At 37.9% G+C, this 14,485-nt stretch overlaps 1 protein-coding gene across 1 annotated transcript in view; it reads left to right on the forward strand.

The window, feature by feature from the left end:
- Positions 1 to 13,494, forward strand: part of ATG3 (autophagy related 3) — a 50,903-nt gene extending 37,409 nt beyond the window's left edge. The window contains exon 13 of the mRNA XM_074404376.1: positions 1,633 to 13,494. The gene's annotated coding sequence lies outside the window, so the exon portion shown is untranslated. The remainder of the gene's footprint in view (positions 1 to 1,632) is intronic.
- The last annotated feature ends 991 nt before the right edge of the window (positions 13,495 to 14,485 follow it).

The following is a 14,485-nucleotide window of genomic DNA, read 5'->3' on the forward strand; positions in this document are numbered from 1 at the left end:
ATTTCTACTTTTATATTTTTTATTTTAATGGAAGGAAGAGATGGATGATGTTGATGGACTTCCTTTATATTTGAGATTATCACTTCTTCAATTATTGAAGAATGATGGTACATCTACTCAATGCTCGCTTATAACTTGCAGTCTCAGTCTCCTAATATATTAGTCTGTTTTCACAATGCTGATAAAGACATACCCGAGACTGGGTAATATATAAAGAAAAAGAGGTTGAATGGACTCAGAGTTCCATGTGGCTAGGGAGGCCTCATAATCATGGCAGGAAGAGAAAGACATGTCTTACATGGCAGCAGGCAAGAAAGAAATTATAGCCAAGCAAAGAAGGAAACCCCTTATAAAAGTCATTGGAACTTGTGAGACTATCATGAGAACAGTATTGGAGAAACTGTCCCCAAAATTCAATTACCTCTCACCTGCTCCCTCCCACAACATGTGGAAATTATGGGAACTATAATTCAAGATGAGATTTGAGTGGAGATACAAATCCTATCACCTAACATCTTTTAAATTTTTTTAAATTTAAATTTATTTTATTATTATTATTATTTTGAGATTGTCTCACTCTGTTGCCAGGCTGGAGTGTAGTGGCTCGATCTCGGCCCACTGCAACCTCCACCTCCTGGGTTCAAGTGATTCTCCTGCCTCAGCCTCCCAAGTAGCTGGGACTACAGGTGCACAGCACTACACCCAGCTAATTTTTGTGTTTTTAGTAGAGATGGGGTTTCACCATGTTGGCCAGGATAGTCTTGATCTCCTGACCTTGTGATTTACCTGCCTCAGCCTCCCAAAGTGGTGGGATTACAGGGGTGAGCCACTGTGCCCACCCCTCCTAATAGCTTTGTCCTTTACATCTAAGGCACCTTACCCCAGTGTCTCCCTTTCTAAAATGAGAGGAGTGGAATAAATATTTGGATTTTAAATCCTGTACCTAAGAGCTTTTGGTGCTTTTGCACTGCATTAGGGCTGCCAGAGATAAGTAGGAAGTCTCCACTTCTCTCCCCACCACCGTCTACCAAAGCACTCAGCATTTATCTATTTGATATATTGGAGTTTCTCATAAGATTTTATTTTGGAAAAAAAAAGAAAGTTAAATAATGGATGCTCACAAATGCCCTTTCTGGCTCTGTCCTTCCAGGAATTTAGTTTGCTGGGGGCTTTGTTGCTGTTTTAACGAATAATAGAATTTCTTATCTAGCATTTTTTAACATTTGGCCAGTACATCAGTTGCAAAATCAGTTATTGTGACTTTCTTATATGTAATGATGGAATATAATAAAACAAGTAAAAATAGCAACATACATTATCTCTAGCAAGAAAAATTTTTCTTTTAAAACCTTTGTTCCAGCTATGTCTGTCTGTGCATAGTGGGTAGAGTGGTAAAATTAATTTCATATTGTGGGTTGTGACCAAAAATTTGAAAGCCACTCCTATATATATTGATACACTTTTTGCTTTTAGCACTGTATTAACCTGCTAAGGCTGCAATAACAAACTACCACAGATTAAATAGAATGGCTTAAATAACAAATTGATTTTCTCACAGTTCTCGGGGCTAGAGTGTAAGACAAGGTGTTAGCAGAGTTGGTTTCCTCTAAGGCCTCTCTCTTTGGCTTGTAGGTGGTTGTCTTCATGTTCACATGGTGTTCTCCCTCTATACGTATTGTTAAGGTAAAAAATTATTTTGTAATTCTTGTTGATGAGCATTTGGGTTGATTCCATGTCTTTGCTGTTTGTAAATAGTGCTGCAATGAACATATATGTGCATGTATCTTTATAATAGAATGGTTTATATTCCTTTGGGTATATACCCAGTAATGGAATTGCTGGGTCAAATGGTATTTCTGGTTCTATGTCTTTGAGAAATCACCACACTGTCTTTCATAATGTTTGGTCTAATTTACATTCCTACCAACAGTTGTAAAACTGTTCCTATTTCTCTGCAGCCTTACCAGCATCTGTTGTTTCTTGACTTTTTTATTAATCGCCATTCTGACTGGTGTGAGATGGTATCTCATTTTGGTTTTGGTTTGTATTTCTTTAATGGTCAGTGATGTTGAACTTTTTTTCATGTGTTTTTTCATATGTTTGTTGGCTGCACTTCTTTTGAGAATTACCTGTTGATGTCCTTTGCCCACTTTTTAATGGGGTTGTTTATTTCTTGTAAATTTGTTTAAGTTCCTTATAGACTCTAGATATTAGACCTTTTTCAGTTGGATTGATTGAAAATGAGATACATATACACCATGGGATACTATGCAGCCATAAAAAGGAACAAGATCATTTCCTTTCGAGGGACATGGATGGAGCCAGAAGCCATTATCCTCAGCAAACTAACATAGGAACAGAAAAACAAATGCCACATGTTCTCACTTATAACTGGGAGCTGAACAATAAAAACACATGGACACAGGGAGGGGAACAACACACTGGGGCCTGTCATTGGGATTGCAGGAAGGGAAACCATTAGGAAAAGTTGCTGATGCATGCTTGGCTTAATACATAGGTGATGGGTTAATAGGTGCAGCAAACCACCATGGCACATGTTCACCTATGTAACAAACCTGCACATGTACCCCAGAACATCAAATAAAAAACAAAAGTTCACGTCTTCAAACTATAAAACACAGAACGTAAAGCGAATAATGTATTACAAAAAAATGAGAAATGTAAAAAAATAATAATAGTTATTAAAGCACAGTGAGGAAGACTTTATTCAGGACCATTGCAATAGGAATAGGTAACCACCACAATGAGATTTTGGGATGTGGGAGAAGGATTGGGCTTAACTCCAAGCACAGCATGGGCAAGTGGGAATTTATACCCAAGGAGCAAGGTGGGGTCATGAGTGGAAAATTACTAAAAGGAAACATCAGGGATGAGGAGGATTTCAGCTAAACCGACTTCACAGGATTCTTGCTACAGACAGACCAACATGATTTATTACCTGTGGGACAGTGGAGGATGAGGAGCTTGATCAGATATCACGGTTCATCAGCTATTGGTGGAGAGGAGTTCTTGCTAAACTCATTCACAGAGTTTTTGGCTAAAGCTGGATTTTACAAGAAGGTGCACAGATGGGCCTAGAAGAAGGTTGCAAAGCCTGACAGAAGTTTGGTCAAGTTAGAATCTTTGTCAATTATCTGTACAAAATTTCTCTTCTTACAAAGACATCAATCATATTTGATTAGGGCCTACCTTACTGACTTCATTTTAACTTAGTGATCTCTTTAAGTTTCTAAACACAGTAACATTCTTAGGTACTGGCTATTTTTAAACACAGTCATTTTCTTAGATACTGGGTGTTAGGACTTCAGCATGAATTTTGGTGTAACACGTCAGTCTGTAATAATCACATTAAAAATCTTGGAGATCAATCCATACAAATACATAAAGGTTGCTTCATTTTATTTCGTCATTGGACTGTATTTCCTTCTTCTCTCTTCTTACTCCCCACACCCCACAACTTTGAATAATAACTAGTGCTTTTGTAAAGGATTGTGTGTTCATTGTAAAAATTGCAAACAAATACAAAGGAGAAAATAAAAAGTTCATTATTATTTTTTGGAGCTAATATTTTAGACATTTTGGTGAATATTCTTTCAGTGATCCCTCTGTCTAAAAACATATATAGATGTATATGTTCATGACTATACATAAATGAGTATATGGATGTGTCTGTGCATTTACCAAAACTGGGACTGTACCATTTATGGTTTCCTGTAATCATTGTTCACTAAACAATATATGGGGATTGTCTTCTTGAAGAAATATATTAATAGATCTATATTATGATTAACAATTGGTTACCTACTATTTAGTTGTATGGATGTTCAGTTAATCATCTAACTAGTCATTACATTTGCTTATATTATTTCTATTATAATCAAGATTTACATGAATATGTAGGCATATGCATCTTTGCACACTTGTATGAAAATTCCCATGGAGTAAATTCTTGGAAGTAAGAATACAAAGTTGGTAGCCACTTTACACTTTAATATATACAATAATTCTAAGCTATCTTCCAAATCGTTTATCCTAATTTATATACTCAACACAAAAAGAAAAAGAAAAAAGAAAACATGAGTTCTTTTTTTTTTTTTTTTTTTTTTGAGACAGAGTTTCGCTCTTGTTACCCAGGCTGGAGTGCAATGGCGCGATCTCAGCTCACCGCAACCTCCGCCTCCTGGGCTCAGGCAATTCTCCTGCCTCAGCCTCCTGAGTAGCTGGGATTACAGGCACGTGCCACCATGCCCAGCTAATTTTTTGTATCTTTAGTAGAAACAGGGTTTCACCAGAAAACATGAGTTCTTATATACTACACTGTCACTAATAATATTAGACTGTATTATTTGGCATTCTTTTAAAATAAAATTAGTTTTTATTTGCACTTACAAGTAAAAGCATCTTTTCTCCCAAAATTTTATTTTGAATGAAATTTTATTTTTGAATGAATACAACAAAGTTTGAATTCATTTTACAGTGAGCACTCATATGCACACCCTCGTGATTCTACCATTAACATTTTACTATATAACAATATAGCTATCCTTCTGTCTGTACCTTTATTGATGCATTTAATTCATCTTTTAAACTGCATTTTAAAGAAATTTGCAGGCATCTGTACTCCACCTGAAATGCAGTTGACCATTGAGCAACACAGGTTTGAAACGTTGGAAATGTGCAGGTCAACTTATATGTGGATTTTTTTCAATAAATGTATTGGATTTTTTTGGAGATTTGTGGCATTGGAAAAATTCAGATGAATAACAAAGCCTAGAGATAACAAAAAAATTAAGAAAATGATATAAATATATAACACATAAAACTATAAAATATAAAAAGTTAAAATTTATCAAAACTGACACAAACACACACCATACATGGTGCCATTTGCAGTTGAGAAAAATATAAACAAATGTAAAGGCAGTATTAAGCTACACAAAATTAACTATAGTACATACTTGACTCAGCTGGGTGACCAGCAGATCATGGGAGTGCCTGGGGGGGTTGAACCCCTGTACAGTGGCCCTATGGGGAATTCCCCAACAAAAATTAATTTTTAAAAAGATTCATCCAGGAAATGCGTATAAGGTCTGGTCACCTGGTGTTTTGAGCCCTCTCACAGGCCATACCACAGACCTCTGAGAGAGAACTGAAACCATAAAATGGTGAAAATGACTCTGGTAACACCCTGTGTAGTCCTGCCCACAAGCAGCACACATCAATTCACCACACAAAAACCCTAAGCCACAGTCCAGTTCCTCCTTTTAAGAAAAAAGAGAGAAATAAATAATATAAGAATGAGAAGAAAATAAGGAGAATAACCCCCTTTCAAGCACTCCATAGGTTTTATGGCACCTCCACTTGCTAGAGTTTATGTGAAATGGAAGTAATAGGGTATTTGTGCACATTTACATTAATGAAAAAGAGCCCTAAGGTCAACCTGCAAATACAGAGTTCCTAGGTTTTCTTTTTTCCATATTTTCCTTTCTGCTAGCTTTAAATCTGCCGTTATTTTTCTTTTTTGAGACAGAGTCTCACTCTGTCACCCAGGCTGGAATGCAGTGGCACAATCTTGATTCACAGCAACCCCTGCCTCCTGGGTTCAAGCAATTCTCCTGCCTCAGCTTCCCAAGTGGCTGGGATTACAGGTACACACCACCACGCCTGGCTAATTTTTGTATTTTTAGTAGAGACAGGGTTTCGCCATATCAGCCAGGATAGTCTCGATCTCCTGACCTAATGATCCACCCGCCTCGGCCTCCCAAAGTCTGTGATTACAGGCATGAGCCACTGCACCCAGCCCTCCTAATAGCGTTATCCTTTACCTCTAAGGCACCTTACCCCAGTGTTCCCTCTTCTAATAGCCTTCTTTTGAGAAGTCTATTCATATCATTTGCCCACTTTTTGATAGGGTTTGTTGGTTTTTTTCTTGTAAATTTATTTAAGTTCATTGTAGATTCTGAATATAGCCTTTTGTCAAACGAGTAGATTGGAAACATTTTTCCCCATTCCTTTGGTTGCCGGTTCACGCTAATGATAGTTTCTTTTGCTATGCAGAAGCTCTTTAGTTTAACTAGATCCCATTTGTCTATTTTGGCTTTTGTTGCCATTGCTTTTGGGGTGTTAGTCATGAAGTCCTTGCCCCTGCCTATGTCCTGAATGGTATTGCCTAGGTTGTCTTTTAGGGTTTTTATGGTGTTATATCTTATGTTTAAATCTTTAATCCATCTGGAGTTAATTTTTGTATAAGGTATGAGGAAGGGACCAGTTTCTGCTTTCTGCATATGGCTAGCCAGTTTCCCCAACACCATTTATTAAACAGGGAATCCTTTCCCCATTGCTTGCTTTTGTCAGGTGTGTCAAAGATCAGATGGTTGTAGAAGATGTGTGGCATTATTTCTGAGGCCTCTGTTCTGTTCCATTGATCTATATATCTGTTTTGGTACCAGTACCATGCTGTTTTGCAGCCTTGTAGCATAGTTTGAAATCCGGCAGTGTGATGCCCCCAGCGTTTTTTGGTTTTTTGTTTTTTGTTTTTTCGCTTAGGATTATCTTGGCTGTGAGGTTCTTTTATGGTTGCATATGAAGCTTAAGGTATTTTTTTTTTTTCCAATTCTGTGAAGAAAGTCGATGGTAGCTTGATGGGGATAGCACTGAATCTATAAATTACTTTGGGCAGTATGGCCATTTCCACGATAATGATTCTTCCTAACCATGAGCATGGAATGTTTTTCCATCTATTTGTGTCCTCTCTCATTTCATCGAGCAGTGGTTTGTAGTTCTCCCTGAAGAGGTCCTTCACATCCTTGTTAGTTGTATTCCTAGGTGTTTTATTCTCTGTGGCAATTGTGAATGGGAGTTCACTCATGATTTGACTCTCTGTCTATTACTAGTGTATAGGAATGCTTGTGAATTTCGCTCATTGATTTTGTATCCTGAGACTTTGCTGAAGTTGCTTATCAGCTGAAGGAGATTTTGTGCTGAGATGATAGGGTCTTCTAAATATGCAATCCTGTCATCTACAAATAGAGACAATTTGACTTCCTCTTTTCCTAACTGAATACCCGTTATTTCTTTTTGTTGCCTGATTGCCTTGGCCAGAACTTCTAATGCTATGTTGAATAGGAGTGGTGAGAGAGGGCATCTTTGTCTTGTGCCAGTTTTCAAAGGGAATGCTTCCAGTTTTTGCTCATTCAGTGTGATATTGGCTGTGGGTCTGTCATAAATAGCTCTTATTATTTTGAGATACATTCCATTGATACCTAGTCTATTGAGAGTTTTTAGCATAAAGGGCTGTTGAATTTTGTCGTAGGCCTTCTCTGCAGCTAGTGAGATAATCATGTGGTTTTTGTCATTGTTTCTGTTTATGTGATGGATTACATTTATAGATTTGTGTATGTTGAACCAGCCTTGCATCCCAGGGATGAAGAAAACATGATTGGGATGAATAAGCTTTTTGATGTGCTGTTGGATTCGGTTTGCCAATATTTTATCGAGGATTTTTGCAACAATGTTCATCATGGATATTGGCCTGAAAGTTCCTTGTTTAGTTGTGTCTCTGCCAGGTTTTGGTATCAGGATGATATTGGTCTTATAAAATTCATTAGGGAGGATTCCTTCTTTTTGTATTGTTTGGAATAGTTTCAGAAGGAATGGTACCTCTTTCTACCTCTGGTAGAAATATGAATTCATCTGGTCCTGGACTTTTTTTGTTTTGTAGGCTATTAATTGCTGCCTCAACTTCAGACCTTGTTATTGGTCTATTCAGGGATTCAACAATAACCTGCGATATCAAGTGTTTTAAACCTTTGGTATTTGACAGATTTTGCAAAATCAAATCATAAATTATGTCTTTTTCCTACCTAATTAATTCTTTAAGATATTAGGTTCCCTAATGCCCAAAAATGACATAATTTGGCTTATTTGGTATAAAAATTATACAGGAAGGACTGTCAAATATGAAATGGTGTTTGGTTTTCTTTGGGCTGTAGTTGCATAACTATGTTATTGGCATGTGTTCCAAAATCATGGGAAACTCCTATAATTCTGATATGACTTAGTATAAATTATCAGTAACAGTTATAATTGTTAGGTTAAATTATCATGTGCCACAGAGGTAACTGATTTCCTTGTCAATTGTGTTTTTCACTGTGCTGCCCTAAAACTTTTTGTCATCCTTGGACAATTGTTGTTTTGTTTTGGTCCTCTTTAGAAGGTGGTTCTACTACTACTACTACTACTACTACTACTACTACTGAAAACCTTGGTTTTTGTACTACATTTTCTCTTTCCCTGAAGTCAGAAGAATCAAGGCAGATATAGAAGGAGCACATAGATATCTTTCATTACTCAGGATGGTTCAGCTGGATATAGATATTAAGAACTAGTCAGTGTTAAATGGCTATTTTTAAAATTTCAATAGGTTTTCTGAGAACAGATGGTGCTTGGTTACAAGAATAAGTTCTTTAGTGGTGATTTGTGAGATTTTGGTATACCTATCACCCAAGCAGTGCACACTATACTTAATGTATAGTCTTTTATTCCTCACGCCCCTCCCACCCTTTCCCTGGAGTTCCCAAAGCCCATTGTATCATTCTTAGGCCGTTACATCCTCATGGCTTAGCTCCCAACTGTGGGTAAGAACATATGATGTTCGGTTTTCCATTCCTAAGTTACTTCATTTAGAATAATGGTCTCCAATTGTATCCAAAGCTCCAGAGTCCTTGACCTAACTTTATATTACATCTGTATTTTCTTTCTTTCCATGGAGAATTGGAGAATTACAATTCTCAAAGACATAGCAATTGGTAGATTTAGATTATTCCACAATTACTTTATTCCACATTACACACATAGTGGTCATATGAGAATATTATTTTTTATTTGAGGATTTTTTTTAATTATACTTTTTCGTATTTTCCTGCTTTGGTTTTCTTCATAAGGGGTTTCTCTTAACCATATATTGTATCTTCATGACTTACTTTCAATATTCATTACTTTCTCTCAGTCCTTTATATCTATTCATTTATTGTGCATTTTAAGAAGTCTCATTTTCACCTCTGTTTTTATTAAGGCATTATCTGTTGTGTTGAGTCACTCTTGTGTTTCTTATTGTTTAGTCTTTATTTCTAAAATGAGCTTCTTTATTTCTAATTCTTTTCTGAATTGTTGCCTTGTTTTGAGTTTTTCAGATTCTAAATTGTGTTGTTCTTTCATGTTTTGTGTTACTTAATTTAAGAATCTATTCTGTGGACATGTCTTTTTGGCATGCTTTCATTGTTTGTAGGAAAATTATTCTGTTCTTTATTCTCTTTTATTTTAATAACTTTGTATGGGATTTGACCTCACTACTTTCCGGTTGCTTAATTCATTTTTTCCAAACTTTTAGAAGGAGGAATGACACAGGGTCGTTTTTCTACTTTAAAAGCGCTCTGTTTTCTGTTTTGCTTTTTTTCTTTAGAGTTTAAAAAAAAAAAAATTGTAGCTTGCTTTTTGAACTGTTTTTTTTCCTACCTTTTAATAAACCTTTTCTTTTCTTCATCTTTATTATTACTATTCTTTTCTACTTTGATGCCATTCCCAGCAATTTGTATACATTTTTGGCTCCTGGAAGGAAGCCATGGTGGCTTAATTTTGAAAATGTATAGAGGCTGGATGTCTCCAGCCTCTCCAGTTCTTACAGCAGGCTCTTGGGATTATCTGCTACTAGAGCAGGCACATCCCTCCCTGTTGGCTCACTGTGTGTTGCAGTGAGTTCCTGTTAGCTATTTTGAGGGTTCTTTTGTCCCATTGCATTCCTCTACTTCCTCTTGCACAGAAGTTGTAGGCAGAACAGTAAGTGTGCCTGTTGGTAGTTTGTCCTTATCTGCTTGTATATTGTGCTCTGTGACACAATTCCTACCTGTTTATTTTATTTTATTTTTAATTTTTTTATAAAAGTTATTCATGAGTTTTTGATTTTGTAATATTGGTACCCTATTTATTTGGATGTTAGTATTTGGAAAGATTGAAAAACTCTTGCTGCCACCACCATCTTCTCAAAATGAACAGTGTACTACTGAATCATATTAAGAACATAAAAGTTTTCTAAAACATATTGTTTCTTTTAATACATTGCTTTCCAAGGGAGAAAGTTTTTTGATTCTTCAGAGTTGTGTTTCTCTTTTACTATAGAGTTAAAAAATATGGTGGCTTGCTTGTTGAACTCTGCATCTCCCTTCCACATTTATATAAGCCTTTTCTTGCATATAAACATTAGCTTTGCATAGGCCTTGTGATTTGTGTCCTGTCTCCCTTCCTTCCTTCCTCTCTTAAAACAAAACAAAAGTTTTAAAAAACTCTTTTGTGTGTTTTGTAGCAGATGGTGACTGATCTCCACCTCAATCCCTCACCTCCTCACTTTGCTGCCCACTTCCTAATTTCCAGTTGCTGGCACCTGCATTTCTTTGCCTGTGAGTTTTATCTGACTACCAGAGCCTGCTTTACTTGCCTGAGTATCAGGCTAAAGTGCTAATGCTCCCCTTGGACTTGGTCTTCAACTAATGACTGATGAGAGGAGACATATGCAGCAATCAGAATAAAGGCCCACCCAAAGATGTCCACAGCCTAATCCCTATAATCTGAATGAGTTGCCTCACATGGCAAAGATAGTACTTTCCAGGTGTGATTAAGTGATGATCTTGAGATGGAAGCTTATGATAAATACAAAACTTCTTCAATCCAAACTTGAAGAATTTGAGCACGTACCTACATCAGCCTCTCACCAAACTCATCTCAAGTTCCATTTTAGACTGGGTTCCCCCAGAAGCAACCCCCAATTCAAGGACTTGAGTGCAAGTAGTTCATCTGGAGATGTTCCTAACATAATAGGAGGGTGAAAAGTTTAGACAGGAAAGAGAAGGAAGGCACTAATTGGTTTGTTTCTTAGCTATAGATTACCATTGGTAGATAAGGCACTTAATCCCCACTTCCGGGACTCTCAGAGGCAACATTAAGCAAAGACTTCAGTTATCCCACTCAAGGACTGAGGGATTTTCCAGATAGGCTTAATCCTATCCTATGGATTCTTTTTTAAAAGTGGAAGAAGGAGGTCATAGTCAGAAATTTGAAGATACTATGATGCTGGCTTTGAACACAGATTAAGGGGACACCCCTTCTATTTACAAAGGAAGGCAAATGGCCTCTAAAAGCTGAAGAGGAAGAGACAAAGTAACAGATTCTCCCCTGAAGCCTTCAGATGCAGCTCTGCTGTCACCTTGAATTTAGCCCAGTATACCCATTTTAGACTTCTGACTTCCAGAACTGTTTTGTAATAAGTTTGTGTTAAGCCATCACATTTGTGGTAGTTTGTTAAAGAAACACTAAGAAACGAATAAAATACATAAATGTGCCAATTCCCTCAGCTCTTGAGTGGGAAAACTGAAGCTATGTTCAGTGTTGGCTCTTAGAGTCCTAGAGAAGGGGATTAAGTGCCTCATCCACCAATGGTAATCTGCAACTAGCAAACAAACCAATTAATAGCTTATTTCTTTTTCCTGTCTTTTTCACCCCCATAATATGTAAGGAACACCTCCAAATAAATTATTTGCACTCAAGTCCTTGAATTGGGGTTGCTTCTGGGGGAACCCAGTCTAAAACAAAACTCAAGATGAGTTTGGTGAGAGACTGATGTAGGCACGTGCTCAAATTCTTCAAATTTGGATTGAAGAAGAAAAGTTTTACTAAATTCAAGATGCACTAATACAGGGGCAGGTGGGAAGTGGGATGGAAGACTGAAACTCAGGTGGTCATAAAACATAGTCTCTATCTTTGTTTCAAAGCTTTTTAAAATAAGCGATTGTGTGTGTGGTGGCGGTGGGGCAGGGAGCTTAAGGCTGTGGAGTTCATATTTCTGCTTCATGAATGTCCAGAAATGAATCTTAGGGCCTTCACTGCCACCAAGCACTATCAATCAATCAGGGGAGGAACTTTGAGGTAGATACAGTAGGTTGGCTCACTGCACAAGGGTTTCCCAACCTTGCACCATTGACATTTCAGACTGGGTAATTTGTGGTGTGAGTTCTCTCCTGTGCATTTTAAGATGTCTAGCAACATGGCCTCTACCTACTAGATGCTGATAGCACCCCCACACCAGCTGTGATAAGCAAAAATGTCTCCAAACGCCGTCAGATTTTCCTGAGGGATAAAACAACCCTTGTTTGAGAGCCTCTCAAACTCCAATTTTTTTTAATCTTCAAATCTTCTGTGACTCTGGAAGTAGGCAAGTTAAAGATCACATTCCCTAGCCTCCCTTGCAAATGGGATTCTGCATGTGACAGCTTTTGAGGACACAGCTGGGTAAGACTTAGAACATGGTGTGGATATCATGAGGCATGTGAGTTTTCTGATAGCACTGTCATGGAGATAATTTTTTCCAGAACAGTATGGGTGAAGGTTTAGTCTCTGACTTTACAGGAATTAAGCGCAAAGGCAGCAGCATGATTTTTGCTAATGCAACTCTGTGGGAGAGTTGGACATTTCTCTTTGCTGTATTACTTCTCCCTATATAGCATCTAAGTTTATTTTCTGGCACTTCGAGAAATTTAAAATGACTCCTTTCTTGTTAAACTAGTTAGAGACTTATATGAACTAGTCATTTTTATGAGGACTCTGTACACAATATATCATAATCTAAGTTGTGGCTTTGGTTTCATGGAGAAAGTAGGGAGAAAGACAGTAAGAGTTTGAATTTTCAGCCTGGAAAGCTAGTGAACCTAGTTATGTGGTGGCAAACAATTCTTAGATGGCAGAACCCTTGATGACTAAGTCTGTAACATTATCCAAAATGTTAGAACAAAGATGCAGATCAACTCAAACTAGAGGGAGAAGGAATAGCACTTGGCTAAGACAGGCTATGGGCCTGTGGTCTGCAATCTAAGTAGGCTGACCCTTCAGTAATTTGGTATCTTGCAGTTAAAAAATTCAACTATGGTATTTACTCCCCTAAACATGCACACAGATGCTTACAGAAGCACATTCATTATTGTTAAAATCTGGAAGCAACCAAGATGTCTTTCAGTAGATAAGTGAGTAAACTATGGTACATCCAGACAATGGAATGCCATTAAGCACTAAAAAGAAATGAGCTACCAAGCCAGGAAAAGACATGAAGGAAACTTAAATGCATATTACTAAGTGAAAGAAGTCAACCTGAAAAGGCTACATTGATTCCAACTATGTGACACTCTGGGAAAACCAATACTATGGAAACAGTGGTTGCCAGGTGTTAGGGCAGAGGGTGGATGATAAGACAGAGCATAAAGGATTTGCAGGGCAGTGAAACTGTTCTTTATGATACTATAACTGGATAAATGTCATTATACACATTATCTATAGAATATACATCAAGAGTGAGGCCTAATGGTAACTTTGGATTTTGGGTGATGCTGATGTGTCAAAATAGATTCATCTATTATAATAAATGTATTACTCTGGTGCCAGTGTTTTGTTGTGTTTGAGATGGAGTCTTGCTCCTATCACTCAGGCTGGAGTAGAGGGGCTCACTGCAACCTTCACCTCCCATGTTCAAGTGATTCTCCTTCCTCAGCCTCCCGAGTAGCTGGGATTACAGGCATGCACCACCACACCCGGTTAATTTTTGTATTTTTAGTAGACACGGGCTTTCGCCATGTTGGCAAGGCTGGTCTTGAACTCATGACCTCCGGTGATACACCCACATCAGCCTCCCAAAGTGCTAGAATTACAGGCATAAGCCACCACGCCCGGCCTCTGGTGCCATTGTTGATGGTGAAGGATGCTGTGCATGTGTAGGGGCAGGGACTATATGAGAACTCTGTAATTCCACTCAATTTTGCTGGGAAAGCCACTCTAAAAAATATATTTTTTTATTTTACCAGCTTCTTCTTTACCTCAATTGTAAAACTGTAGCCTTAGAAGGAGATAAGTTTCTGACCCCAAGTTTTATTCCAAAAAATCCTTTAAGAGTTCTTTGCCTGACAGTGGGAACTCGCTTATAAAGATAAGATTAAGAATTGGCCGGGCGCGGTGGCTCAAGCCTGTAATCCCAGCACTTTGGGAGGCCGAGGCGGGTGGATCACGAGGTCGAGAGATCGAGACCATCCTGGTCAACATGGTGAAACCCCGTCTCTACTAAAAATACAGAAAACTAGCTGGGCGTGGTGGCTCGTGCCTGTAATCCCAGCTACTCAGGAGGCTGAGGCAGGAGAATTGCCTGAGCCCAGGAGGCAGAGGTTGCCGTGAGCCGAGATCGCGCCATTGCACTCCAGCCTGGGTAACAAGAGCGAAACTCCGTCTCAAAAAAAAAAAAAAAAAAAAAAAAAGAATTGCCGTTCTACCAAGTCTTGTTTTAAACAGTCTCAGGGTAGCTATTATTGTAATGGGAACTGGAGACCGGGCAGAACATAATGGCTAGTAAGTCTCTTTGGTCTGAAAAATCTATGACTAC

This window comes from Saimiri boliviensis, chromosome 8 (assembly GCF_048565385.1).
Source record: "Saimiri boliviensis isolate mSaiBol1 chromosome 8, mSaiBol1.pri, whole genome shotgun sequence".
NCBI classification, from domain to species: Eukaryota; Metazoa; Chordata; class Mammalia; order Primates; family Cebidae; genus Saimiri; species Saimiri boliviensis.